Source organism: Oryctolagus cuniculus, chromosome 8, assembly GCF_964237555.1.
Source record: "Oryctolagus cuniculus chromosome 8, mOryCun1.1, whole genome shotgun sequence".
Taxonomy (NCBI): Eukaryota; Metazoa; Chordata; class Mammalia; order Lagomorpha; family Leporidae; genus Oryctolagus; species Oryctolagus cuniculus.
The window spans coordinates 129,722,164-129,734,510 of record NC_091439.1 but is presented as its reverse complement, the minus strand read 5'-3'; the positions used below and the strand labels follow the sequence as shown (position 1 = coordinate 129,734,510).

At 42.7% G+C, this 12,347-nt stretch overlaps 2 protein-coding genes and 1 pseudogene across 12 annotated transcripts in view; 1 reads left to right on the top strand and 2 right to left on the bottom strand.

Moving 5' to 3' along the window:
• The window catches only part of LOC138843592 (rho GTPase-activating protein 20-like), a 1,064,354-nt gene that overhangs the window by 862,109 nt on the left and 189,898 nt on the right, over positions 1–12,347 (bottom strand). The gene's annotated exons all lie outside the window — the stretch shown is intronic.
• LOC103346233 (protein transport protein Sec24B) overlaps positions 1–12,347 on the bottom strand; it is a 230,300-nt gene that overhangs the window by 215,302 nt on the left and 2,651 nt on the right.
• On the top strand, positions 1,234–2,586 carry LOC100357119 (Krueppel-like factor 5 pseudogene; annotated as a pseudogene).

Genomic DNA, 12,347 nt, shown 5'->3' with positions numbered 1-12,347 from the left:
AAATCAGCCTCATTTCGGAAAACATTACTCAATCAACTCTGGCTGGGAAATTCTGGGAATCAAGTCCTTATCCCAGTTGTTCTATTAACACACCACATGAAAGCTTGATGATCTCTTTGTGCCCTACTTTCTTCATCTGTGAAAATAGGGAACTCGTATCTATTACCTCTTGAGATTGAAGAAAGGAACAATAAAATTGATTTGTAAAGTGTTTAATTGTCATAAAGTGCTATGTTGAAAATGGTCTGTATTTAAATAGCCTGATTTGTTGCAGTATGTAATAAAGAGTGCTACTCAAAGAATATATTCTAAGTACATGCATGTCTCATTCAAGTTTTCTTTCTGTTGTTACATTTGTGAAAGTTATTACAATTCAGAAAGAACGGTATGGGATGTTAAAGTCCTCATTCACAAAGAAATTTCGTTACCACAAAAATAAAATTCTGGGGTCATCCTTAGTTTATTCTTTCACAATTCATTCAACTAACATTTAAGTATAATTACTATGTTCCAGAAGCCAGCATATGGCACAGTGGGTTAAACTGACACCTGTGATACAAGCATTCCATTTGGAATGCTAGGTCAAGACCTGGCTGCTCTGTTTCCAATCCAGCTCCATGCAAATATGCCTGGGAAAGCCTTGAGGGACCAAGTATTTGGGCCCCTGTCACCGTGGTAGGAGAGCAGGGTGAAGTCCCTGGCTCCTGGCTTCAGCTTGGCCCAGACCTGGCTGTTGTGGCCACTTGGGGGAATGGACCAGCAGATCAATCTCTCTCTGTCTCTCCCTCTTTCTCCGTGACTCTGCCTTTTAAATGAATAAATGAATGAATGAATCCTTAAAAACACAACTATATTCCAGAATTTATGCTTAATTGTATGAAAGAAATAGTAATTGTCGGCGGGGCAGGTAGGCGCGCTCGCGGAGATGGGCTGTGGCAGGAGGGGCTCCGGCCAGTGAGAGAGCGCGGTGGGGCGGGGCGGGAGCAAGTGGCCGCCCGCCCGGAGGACGCTGGCGTTTACGCGTGGCGGAGCGGAAGAGCTTGGCTTCTCGTGCGCGCCTTCGAAAACTGCCTGCTGTTGGCTGAGGGGGCCCCGCGGAACCTCCCCTCCCGTGTCCGCGGCCCCGCGCCGAGCTCGCCGGCCCGAGCCAGCGAGGGCGAGGTGGGAAGCGCGCTCGACCCGCGCCCCGCGCCCCGCGCCCCGAGCCCGGAGCCGCCCCCCGAGCGAGCGCCCATGGCGACGCGGGTGCTGACCGTGAGCGCCCGCCTGGGACCCGTGCCTCAGCCGCCGGCCCCGCAGGACGAGCCCGTGTTCGCTCAGCTCAAGCCGGTGCTGGGCGCCGCGAACCCGGCCCGCGACGCGCGCTCTGCCCCGGCGAGGAGCTGAAGCATTCGCACCACCACCCGCCCCCGCAGCCCCCGCAGCCCCCGCAGCCGGCGCCGCCGCCCGCCGCGGGCCCGCAGCTGCCCCGGAGGAGCTGGTCCAGACAAGATGTGAAAGGAAAAGTGCCTGACACCTCCGCTTCCTCCAGTTCCGATAATTCCAGAGCATAAAAAGTGTAGACGAGACAGTGCCTCAGTGGCACTGACGGTGAAGGGCTGCCTTACACTATCAACACGAACGTCTTCCTCCCTGACAGCACTCACCTGAGCACTGGCCTCTGCAAGTCCCAGAGACCGTGCATAACACACGTCAAGACAGCGCCGGTTAGCATTTTCAGCCACCAGAGTGAAACGACCGCCCCTCCTCCGGCCCCGACCCAGGCCCTCCCCGAGTTCACCAGTATTTTCAGCTCCCAGCAGGCCGCAGCTCCAGAGGTGAACAATATCTTTATCAAACAAGAACTTCCGACACCAGATCTTCGTCTTTCTGTCCGTCCCCAGCAGGGCCACCTGTACCAGCTGCTGAACACACCGGATCTAGATGTGCCCAGCTCTGCAAACCAGACAGCAGTGATGGACACTCTCAATGTTTCTATGTCCGCCGCCATGGCAGGCCTGAACACACACACCTCTGCCGTTCCACAGACTGCAACGAAGCAATTCCAGGGCATGCCCCTTGCACATACACAATGCCAAGCCAGTTTCTGCCACAACAGGCCACTTACTTTCCCCCATCACCACCGAGCTCAGAGCCTGGAAGTCCCGATAGACAAGCAGAGATGCTCCAGAATTTAACCTCACTGCCATCCTATGCTGCTACCAGTGCTTCCAAGCTGGCAATTCACAACCCAAATGTACCTGCCACCCTGCCAGTCAATTCGCAAAACATCCAACCTGTCAGTTACAATAGAAGGAGTAACCCCGACCTGGAGAAACGCCGCATCCTATCCACTACTGCGATTATCCTGGCTGCACAAAAGTTTATACAAAAGCTCACCTGAGGACTCATACTGGTGAGAAGCCGGACAAGTGCACCTGGGAAGGCTGCAACTGGAGGTTCGCGCGCTCCGACGAGCTGACTCGCCACTACCGGAAGCACACGGGCGCCAAGCCCTTCCAGTGCGGGGTGTGCAACCGCAGCTTCTCACGCTCGGACCACCTGGCCCTGCGCATGAAGCGGCACCAGAGCTGAGCGCCGCCGCCAGCCGCCAGCCGCCAGCCGCCCCACGCTCCGCAGCCCTCCTGGCTTCATCTCCTGACAGGCAGCCGCATGCGGGTGGGGCGGGGGCGCCACCACTTAACGGGACAGTGTTTAGTAAACAAGTCAGCAGGCAGGCGCCGGAAGAAGGATGGATAGACTATGTGTCAAGATTTTACTTGACGTCGAGTAGGTTTTTTGAGGATAGATGATTCCCGCAGCAGTACCTGGCAATTCACAAATAATAGCCATTGAACAAATGTGTTTTGGGTTTTTTTTTTTTTTATATATGAGTTGCCTATATTTGCTATTCAAGATTTTGTAAATATGCAAATCAGCTTTATAGGTTTTTTACAAGCTTTTTAGGATTCTTTTGGGGGAAAATCATCTTTCTTTCTGGAAATAACCATGAGTGCATTCTCAGAATTTGTGGTAAGATGCCTTCCAACACCACCAAATTCATTCCTTTAAGGGGAAGGAATAGTAATCATTCAATGAACTTTAAAAGCAAATTCCATGCACTGATTAAAATAGCAGTGTTTATTTTAAATAAAACAGACGTTTTATATGAATTGTAAACTGAAGAGCTTAAAGATAGTTAAATATATGAAAGCTAAACCTCTTACAATAAGCTAAACGCAGTATCGTTTTTAAGAAGGACTAGTTTTCACATATGGCAATGTTGAATTGATGACGTTTTCTTATACCGAGATGTTTGCTCGTTCAGCACTGTCGGATAAATGACAGTTTATGTGGGTTTTGCATGTAATGTACAGTGAGACACAGTAATTTCATCTAAATTACAGTGCAGTTCAGTTGATCTGTTCATACTGACTCAGTGTCTGCCTTTAAATAGAAATGCTATGTTGAAGAGGTGAGGCAGCAAGTGCTACACATATGCAATATGAAACGGTAATGTGATGCTGATGCTGCTAACCGAAGGGCAGAATCCATAAGCAAAATGCCAAAAGGGGTCTTAATTGAAATGAAAATTTAATTTTGTTTTAAAAATATTGTTTATCTTTATTTATTTTGTGGCAATATAGTACGTTTTTTTAGAAAACAATTTTCATAACTTGATAAATTATAGTTTTGTTTGTTAGAAGAGTTGCTCTTAAAATGTGTAAATAGATGACAAACGGTGTAAATAATTTTGTAAGAGGCTTCAAAATGTTTATACGTGGAAACATTACCTACATAAAAAGCATAAGTTGGTTGTTGTTTTGCTTCTTTTTCCCTCTTATTTTTGTATTGTGGTCATTTCCTATGCAAATAATGGAGCAAATGGCTGTATAGTTGTAGAATTTTTTGAGAGAATGAGATGTTTATATATTAACGACAATTTTTTTGGAAAATAAAAAGTGCCTAAAAGAAAAAAAAAAAGAAATATTAATTGCCAGCAGAATTTGCATCCCAGAAGTGAGCATTTCTATAAATGAGGGTGTGTCTTTTTCTCCCCTCCAGAGAACTGGTTCTTGAGCATTCACTAGCACACCACAGGGCTTGGCATACCTAGAACTGAAAAACGTAGACACATGTAACCCACATCCTCATCAGCATCGTCATCAACCAATAGCAAAAAATAGGCCTAGTAGGCACTCAAGTACATTTTTAAAAATAATATATTTTCTTTTTAAAGCTGTTTTGTTTCATGGTAATCTGTAAGGATATTTTGAATATTTTCTGTGGGCAGATCTGGATCCAGATTATTTTTAAAGTCAAAAGCAGTGATTTTCAAATGTTAGCATGTCATCAGAAATACTCAGAGGGCTTATTGAATCACATTGCTAATCTGACCTTAGAATTTCTGATTCAGTGGGTTTGAAATGGGTCCTGGAAATTTATATCTCTAACAAGTTCCCACGTGAGGCTCATCCTGCTGGCTTAAAGATATATGGAATAGTACAAAATATAGGAAAGAATTAGTAGGAAGTTTAGAGGATTGCACTGACAAGTATTAAATGAACCCATGTAAATTTAGTGAACTAGAGTTGTCTCTTGTTGTCCATGGGGGATTGGTCTTAGTACTCCTGCAGATACCGAAATCTGCAGATGCTCAATCCTTTATATGATTGGAATAGTATTTGCATATTACCTATGTGCCTTCTCCTATATAATTTGACTCCTATATACTGAAACCATCTCTAAATTACTTAAAATACTTAATACAAAGTAAATTCTGTATAAATATTATTGTATTCTTTAGGGAATAATAACAAGGAAAAAGTCTGAATATATTCTGATGTGATTTTTTTCTGAATATTTCCATCCACAATTTGTCTAATCCACAAAGACAGTACCTGTGCAAACCCCATTTCTGCTTCTGTGTCTCTCTTCACTTCTCTTTCCACTGCCAAATGGTCTCTATTTTGCTCATAGCTTCTCTCCCTCCTATGGTGTCCATAATCTCAGGGTTATCCTACCAGAGGAGTGAAGGAGCTGGAGTATTTACACAGCTACTTCCAATGATTATTGGTGGGAATGAAGGGCTAGGAGAGGAACATTAAATCTCTGGTATATGGAGTCCGGCCACCCCATGCCAGAGAAAACCTTTAGATTATTGGAAGTCAGCCATTGTAGTGAACTACAATGATAAGGCAGAGAGGAGATGGGCCAGGTACTGACAGTGATTGTTGCAAACTTTCTTTCCCTGTATGATTATGCCTAAGCATTTCACTGGCCCAGAACTTTGGAATTCCAGGAGATAACATAACTCTACTTTTTTTCCTTTAATTATTTGACCTTCAATAATCAAACCCAACAACAGAAAGTTCAGGCACATAAGAAACATTAACAATAATATAATTGCTAACCTCCTGTAGCCCACCACAAAATCCAAAGGTACAAAATAAAAATCATTTTATTCACTGCTGTGTGGTAATAGTTTCTGCTTGCTTGCACTCCACTCAAAATTCCCCCTTGACCTACATTCACTCACACTGTGAACTTACTGAGAGATAGTTTGCTCTGTTACTAATTCTTAAATCTCAGCATCTAGAACAGTATTGGGCAAATAGTTGGCAGTCAGTGTTTCTTGAATGAATTAACTAAATTGACAATACTAGTTTTGATCCATGGAATTATAAAGTCTATTTTCAGAATCTCACATGTGTTATTCTTGCCATTTAGTTCCAAAACAGAGCATATTAACTATAGCAGATAGGGACTGACTGCTTTGCTAAATTCAAGGATCATTGCTGACACTTGAGAATATTTCTATTTCTCAGTCAAAGCTGTGTTGTGTATTTTACTAGTTAGGAATTGTGTAACTTTGATACTACCATTACCACTTTTAGGAGAAAACAGAAAATATATCAAGAAAATCTTTTATTTCCTGAACAGCTAGTGGTATTCGTTACTAGTGCCCTTGACACAGGAGTAACACATTCAGAGCCTAAGAGCCTAACCACAGTCCAGGGACAATGAGCCACGCTGAGTTTCAGTTTGTCCATTTATTTACAGGTGTTTATTTACTTGTGTTTTGTCTTGTTCTCTCATTAAATTGTCAACACTTGAGAAGCTGACAATTTAATGAGTATCATCTGCTTCTTTCATGATTTTCCAAAGTATCCAGTAGAGCACCAGGCACATAAAGGATGGTCAGTACACCATGGCTTATAAGCAGCATTGCCCAGCTGAGCAGGTGGAACAACCCTAAGCAAACACTGACTACCAGAATTTCTTGAGTCTTGAAAGTCAGCCGTGTCTAAACCTGGTAAACAGGCTGCTCTGGCCACACCAGTGCCAGGAAACATAGCAGTTCTGCAGCCGCTGAGTTTTTTTTTTTTTTTAAGTCATATCCAACATCAAGTAAACTTAAAAATCACCTTCATTTTCCACTTTTATGGAACTGGCAGGTAATAAACAGGAACTCTAAGGTATGCTCAAGGCTCAGTAATTGATTGCATAAGAGCACTCATTCTAATTACGGGCACTGAGAGACTTCAGCTACTGAGAACACAGCTGCATTCTGGGAGTGCCTCATAGTTAGCCTACGTTAGGTTTCAGTGAAAACTTGAACTCAAACACGTGAAATATTGGTTTTCTTCGTGTTTTAGGATTTCCCTTTCTTATGAGTAAAATCACAAGCAAATGTGGGGAGTAAAATAAAAACGAGGAACTAACTCATTAAGAATAACTCTCGAGTTGTGATTGGATAGGTTAGGAGCTAGGAGGAAGAATTCAATTTTCTGCAGCTCTGCTTGGTTCCTGCAGCCGGCCATGTGTTTTATTCAGCTGGGCCTTGATCTGCAGCCGTCCCTGTTTACTATGTGACAGACAGCTGTTCCTTCCCAGCCCTCCACAATCATTTCTGCACCTCACATGCCACCCCTATGTAAAATGAGGCACTGGTGGAAACTGTAGCTCAACATGAGTGGTCATCTTTGCCTGGAAGGCTCAACATCTAACCAGGACTGAGCATAAAAAACCTCCCAAGGGACAGATCAAAAAGGCAGGCAGAAAAGAAATTCTTGACAACATGAGCCTACCAAGAAACAAAGCTTATGGCACGTCAGTAGAAATCTACTTGTACTTTTTATCATATTTGGTTCTATTTTCAGCTGGCAGAGCTTTCTCTTCACCCACTGGCCTCCTGAAATAATCACAGCAGAGTGAACCTCAGGGAGCCTCATGACTGACAGTTCCCTGCTAAAGCATACCCAGGACAGCTGGCTCTGAAATGCTGTGGCACCCAGCGTGTGACTGCTCTTGTAAGATGCCCAGTCCTCATGGTCAGGCCCAGCAGTGTCTCCGCTAGGCTGCTATTTAATACTTTCAGTGCATGTGTGTATGCGTTCATACCATGTTCTAGTTTCACACAACGTTCTAGTTTGCTTTCCTTTTTCCAGGTTCTGTTTCTGGAAGGCAATGCTTAAAATAAAGTGGGAAGAATTATAGAGCCCAAAACACAGAACTTCACCTTTTTTTTCCCTTAGATGACTTATTTGATCATTTTGAATGAAAAAGAACCTCGTTGGCTATCTGTCAGAGACTGTAGAGGAAATGCCTGCTACAACCGGGGGGTTGGGTAGTGACTGCCTCCACCCTGTTCTCTGATTTTTATGTGCTGGGCAAATGCTTTTGAAATATTTTTCTAACACACTGAAGAACTCAGGAGCATCTGAACCATACATTCATACAGATAATGGCTAATGCAGTTGGTATCTTTTCCATTCAAACAGGAAGTGAATAGAAGAACAACTGCACAGGACTGGAAAGGAGAGAAATCCATTCATTCAAGCGGTAAGGGAGTCTGCATGTGATTACATGGCTGAGCTGCAGTTTCCATTATGGGTTCCATTTTCAAGGCTTTGTCATTGATGCCAAGCCTGACATTATTGACTTTAAGCTTGGAGGAAATGTTCCCAAGAATTTTCTAAAATTTTCATTTTAGAAATTGACTTTAGAGGTGACAAAACTAATAGAAAAAAATGAAAAGCATAGGGATAATATTGCATTTCAACAAATGCATTTACCATATCTCTTCTCATTAGCATACTATGGGCACGAAGGCCACAGCATGGGTATGTAAGTTCAGCAATGGCTACCCAAGGGGAATGCAGAACAAACCCTGCTATAAGGATCTCCAAACCCAAAACTGTTTTATGCTGGTGAAACCTATGAAAATAAAATCTGAGGGCAGCTTTGCAGAGTGAAAGGAGTTTTGTTTTATTTTTTCAATCCAACTAACCTGACAGAGATGTGGGACAGAGAAGGGGAATATTGCCCCTCACTGCTGATTGCAGACCTGCAACGAAGAAGCTTAGACGGTAGCTGTGGACTGTTGATGACAGTCTCAGATGATTTCACCACTAGTTGCAGAGATCAGTTGCCTCATTCTGTAGTGATATGACTTCTTATTCTCTCTAGATAGCACTGTCTTGGACAATTATGCAGTTGAAAATAATGGCTAAAATAATCTAGAGAGCATTGACAACACAACAGATATTTTAAAATACACCTTCTGTCATCCTGAGGAGTACATAACAATACCAGAGTCAACTACCTGAGGTTATCACATGGATGAAGAATCTGCAAAACAGATCAATTGGCCAAGCTGTACTACCACTACTGCCTGAAAGGCTTTGAAACGCCATTTGACTGACACTATGCACTTTACACTTCACCAGGCAGCTTTTCAATCACTTCTCCATCTTGAAAAGGGGACTATGTAGATGCCTTGTTCTGTCACGTATGAGAAGGCTAGGTCTGCATTCCCCTGGAGTGCATCATTTTAAAATAATGCGGTAGAGACTACTTTTTCCAGTTAAAAGCAATAACTAAAATATTAAAAATGGAAACAGCAGACATCGATGTACTGAAACAGTTGTGGAGTGGGCATTTGGTGTAGCAGTTAAGACACTTCTTAGGATACCCACATCCCAGAAGGGATTATGTGGGTTCAAGTTCTGGCTACCCTACTTTTTTTTCTTTTTTTAAAGATTTATTATTTATTTACTTGAGAGGCGGAGTTACAGGGAAGGGGAGAGACAGAGAGAGAGGTCTTCATCTGCTGGTTCACTCCCCAGATGGCCACAATGACCAGAGCTGGGCTGATCTGAAGCCAAGAACCAGGCACTTCCTTCTGGCCTTCCACATGGCCCAAGCCATGTGAGGGGCCCAAGCACTTGGACCATCTTCTACTGCTTTCCCAGGCCACAGCAGAGTGCTGGATCAGAAGTGGAGCTGCTGGGACTCGAACTGGTGTCCTTATGGGGTGCTGGCACTGAGGCAGATGTGTAACCTACTATGCCACAGCATCAGCCCCCATATTTTATTTCTTTTAGCTCTAGAGGGAGAGATAGAGACAGAGACCTAATTTTGATTCTAGCTTCTTGCTAGTGTGCACATTGTGAAGACAGTGGATGCTGGCTCAAGTATTTGGGTCACTGCCACCTCTGTGGGAGACCCAGATTGAGTTCCTGGCTCCTGAGAGATCCTGGGGATCTCTCTCTTTCTTTCTGCCAATCAATCAGCCAGTGAACAAATAAATAAAAATAATTGCTCATTTAGCTATGGAGACATTTCTGTTGACAGAGTGAATGTTTTGAGGTATGCAAAGAGCCCCTTAATTTAAGTAACTCTTTCTGGGATTAGTCCCTAAAGTGAGAATGCTCCTGGTAAAGCTCCATTTGTTTGATAATGAGATTATCAAATACACTGAAAACTGGTTTACTGCCAAATCACAAACTGGAATCAAGAAGCAGATACAGGGGGCAGCACAGTTTTGATCGCTTGCAGCTGAACAGTAAAGAACACTGGGCTAAAAGTCAACACCAAGGCAGTAAGATCTCATCTTGGCTTTCCACTGTCCAATTTCTTAAGCCTAGTGCTATGCACTAAATAATCATTAGTTCCATTAAACTATAAATTTCCATGATACATTCAACATAATCACTTGGTGTATAAAGTTTTTGGCTAGAGACCATCTTTCAATAGTATTTTTTTTAAAGTGCAACTTGAAGAAATGATCACTGATATCTTGATTACATCCACGTGTTCCAACATTTTTCAGTAGTACTACATGGTCTACCTCAAATCAGTGGCCTTCTCTCTTGTGTTTTAGTCTAGCCAAAACTAGATATAATACAACGTAGCATGGAAACCACTCTAAAGTTAATGAACTGGCTGTCAAGGCTACATGTGAAGAAGACCCCGCTATTACCCCTCTCTGCTTCCCACATATTCACCAGTTAAAAATAATACTGGTTTCATAAGTGAGGGGGACATCCCATAAAATACTTGGCTTCTGCATTGTTCAAAAATGCTAGGGCCAAATAAAGGTTGAAAGAACTGCTGCAAATTAAATGAGAATAAAGAGTCTTCAAATATATGCTGCTGGGTTGCCTGATGGACTGGAGGAAAATTGCTTTAAAAGCATACAATTGTGATAAATTGTAAAACTTAAATATGCATTACAGACTAGGTAGTAGTTAAAAATCAATTATAAATTTCATGAGGTTATTTCTGCACTTAAATTATGTAAGAAAATTCCTTATGTTTAGCAACCACACATATAAGTATTTAGGGATAAAGGGGCATGGCACCTCTCTTAAAGATTTATTTATTTATTTGAAAAATAGTATTAGAGAGAGATCCTCCATCCACCAGTTTACTTCCAAAATAGCCAAAGTGGCTAGGGCTGGGCAAAGCCAAACCCAGAATCTGGATCTCCTAGAGGGTGGCAGAGGCCCAAGTACTTGGGCCATCTTTTGCTGATTTCCCAGGCACATTAGCAGGGAGCTGAATTGGAAGTGGAGCAACCAGGACTGCAACAGGTGCTCACATGGGATGCCAGCATTGCACGTGGCAGCTTAACCTGCTATGCCACCAGGCCCCATAACGTCTCTTACACAAAGCACTCTCTAATAGTTTAGATAAAAAATTAATGTGTACATTTATATAGAGAGACATTTGTACCTATTCTGTGGTGTCTCTGTGTGTGTGTTGAGAAAGAGAGAGAGAGAGAAAGAGAGAAAGGGGGAAAGAGATTGTTATAAAAAAATTTTAAAAATTCATGAACTATTGGTACATCTGTGCAACAGGTATATGAGAGTGTCTTAATCAGCCATGTAGCTTTTCTCTAAATTTGAAATTATTTTTAAATATAGTTACTGAAAACCTTGACTCAGGACAAAATTTTATAACATGTTATTAAATGGCTATGGGTAAATGCCTACTGTCTTATATATCTAATAATTGTATCTTCCCAATATATAACCCACTTTCAGTGAATAATTTCATCCTGTGCCTTTGAGTTGCTCCTCTCTCCACTCCCTTTTGCTCTGATTCTGAATAATTTCCTACTCTAGCCATGTGATAGCGATTGTGTCCTTATGCAACATGGATATAGCTGATTGACCAATGGGTAAGCACTTGATTGAGAATGGACCAATCTAAGAATTTCCCTCTGCTTTTTACACTGGATCATAAAGGAAACCCAGACCAACTACTCTTTGGTGATTGTCCTAATTTTCATCTCCCCAAAACAGACTCTGATAAAAGAATTTGGGCACAAGTCTTTTATCTGGGAACTGATAGCTGGAAGCATGAGGATAGAGTGTGGCAGACAGGAAATAGGAAAGCAACAATGGTCCTCATTCCTTCCAGGGACTCTAAGAGCCTGTAGAATCTATCTCCCCAAGTTAAGGGGAAGTGAAAGTTAAGAGGAAAGTGAAGTGTTTATCCACTCCTTCCCAGCCCTCTGTGCCTGGGAGTTATTTCTGTGCTATAAACTGCCTGGTACTTTTGTCCTGCCCTATCTGCTTTCCCAACTCACTCCACAATCAGAGAAAGTCCTTTGGCAAAAAGTAGCAGGTGCATGAGGTGGGTAGCCTGGGCCAAACAGGAAAAGAATTCCCCAACTGTATTGACCTCAGGAGTTGGCCAAGAACAGTGTCCAGTACAGTGGGTAACAGTGAAAGATTTAGGGAGTTGGCAGTAGGCTGTGCTTCTGACCAGGTGGAGGAATCTGAAAGAGAAGGAAATGAGCTGGCAGAGCGAGAGGCAGAGACGTGAGATGCTGACAGCACCTGAGGCCTGGCTCCAACTATTCTTGAGGCCCAGGAACAGCCTTGTCTGCTCAGTCTTTTCTTGTATACAGGGATCAATGAAAACCCCTTTATGTTTCAATAAATTTGAGTTGGGTTCCTGTCCCATAACCAAAAGAAACACATTAAACTTATTATTGTCATCCAAATTCCTATGATGAGGTTCCATTATTATCACCCAAAATCTCACTATAAAAATTTGATCAGAGTAACAAT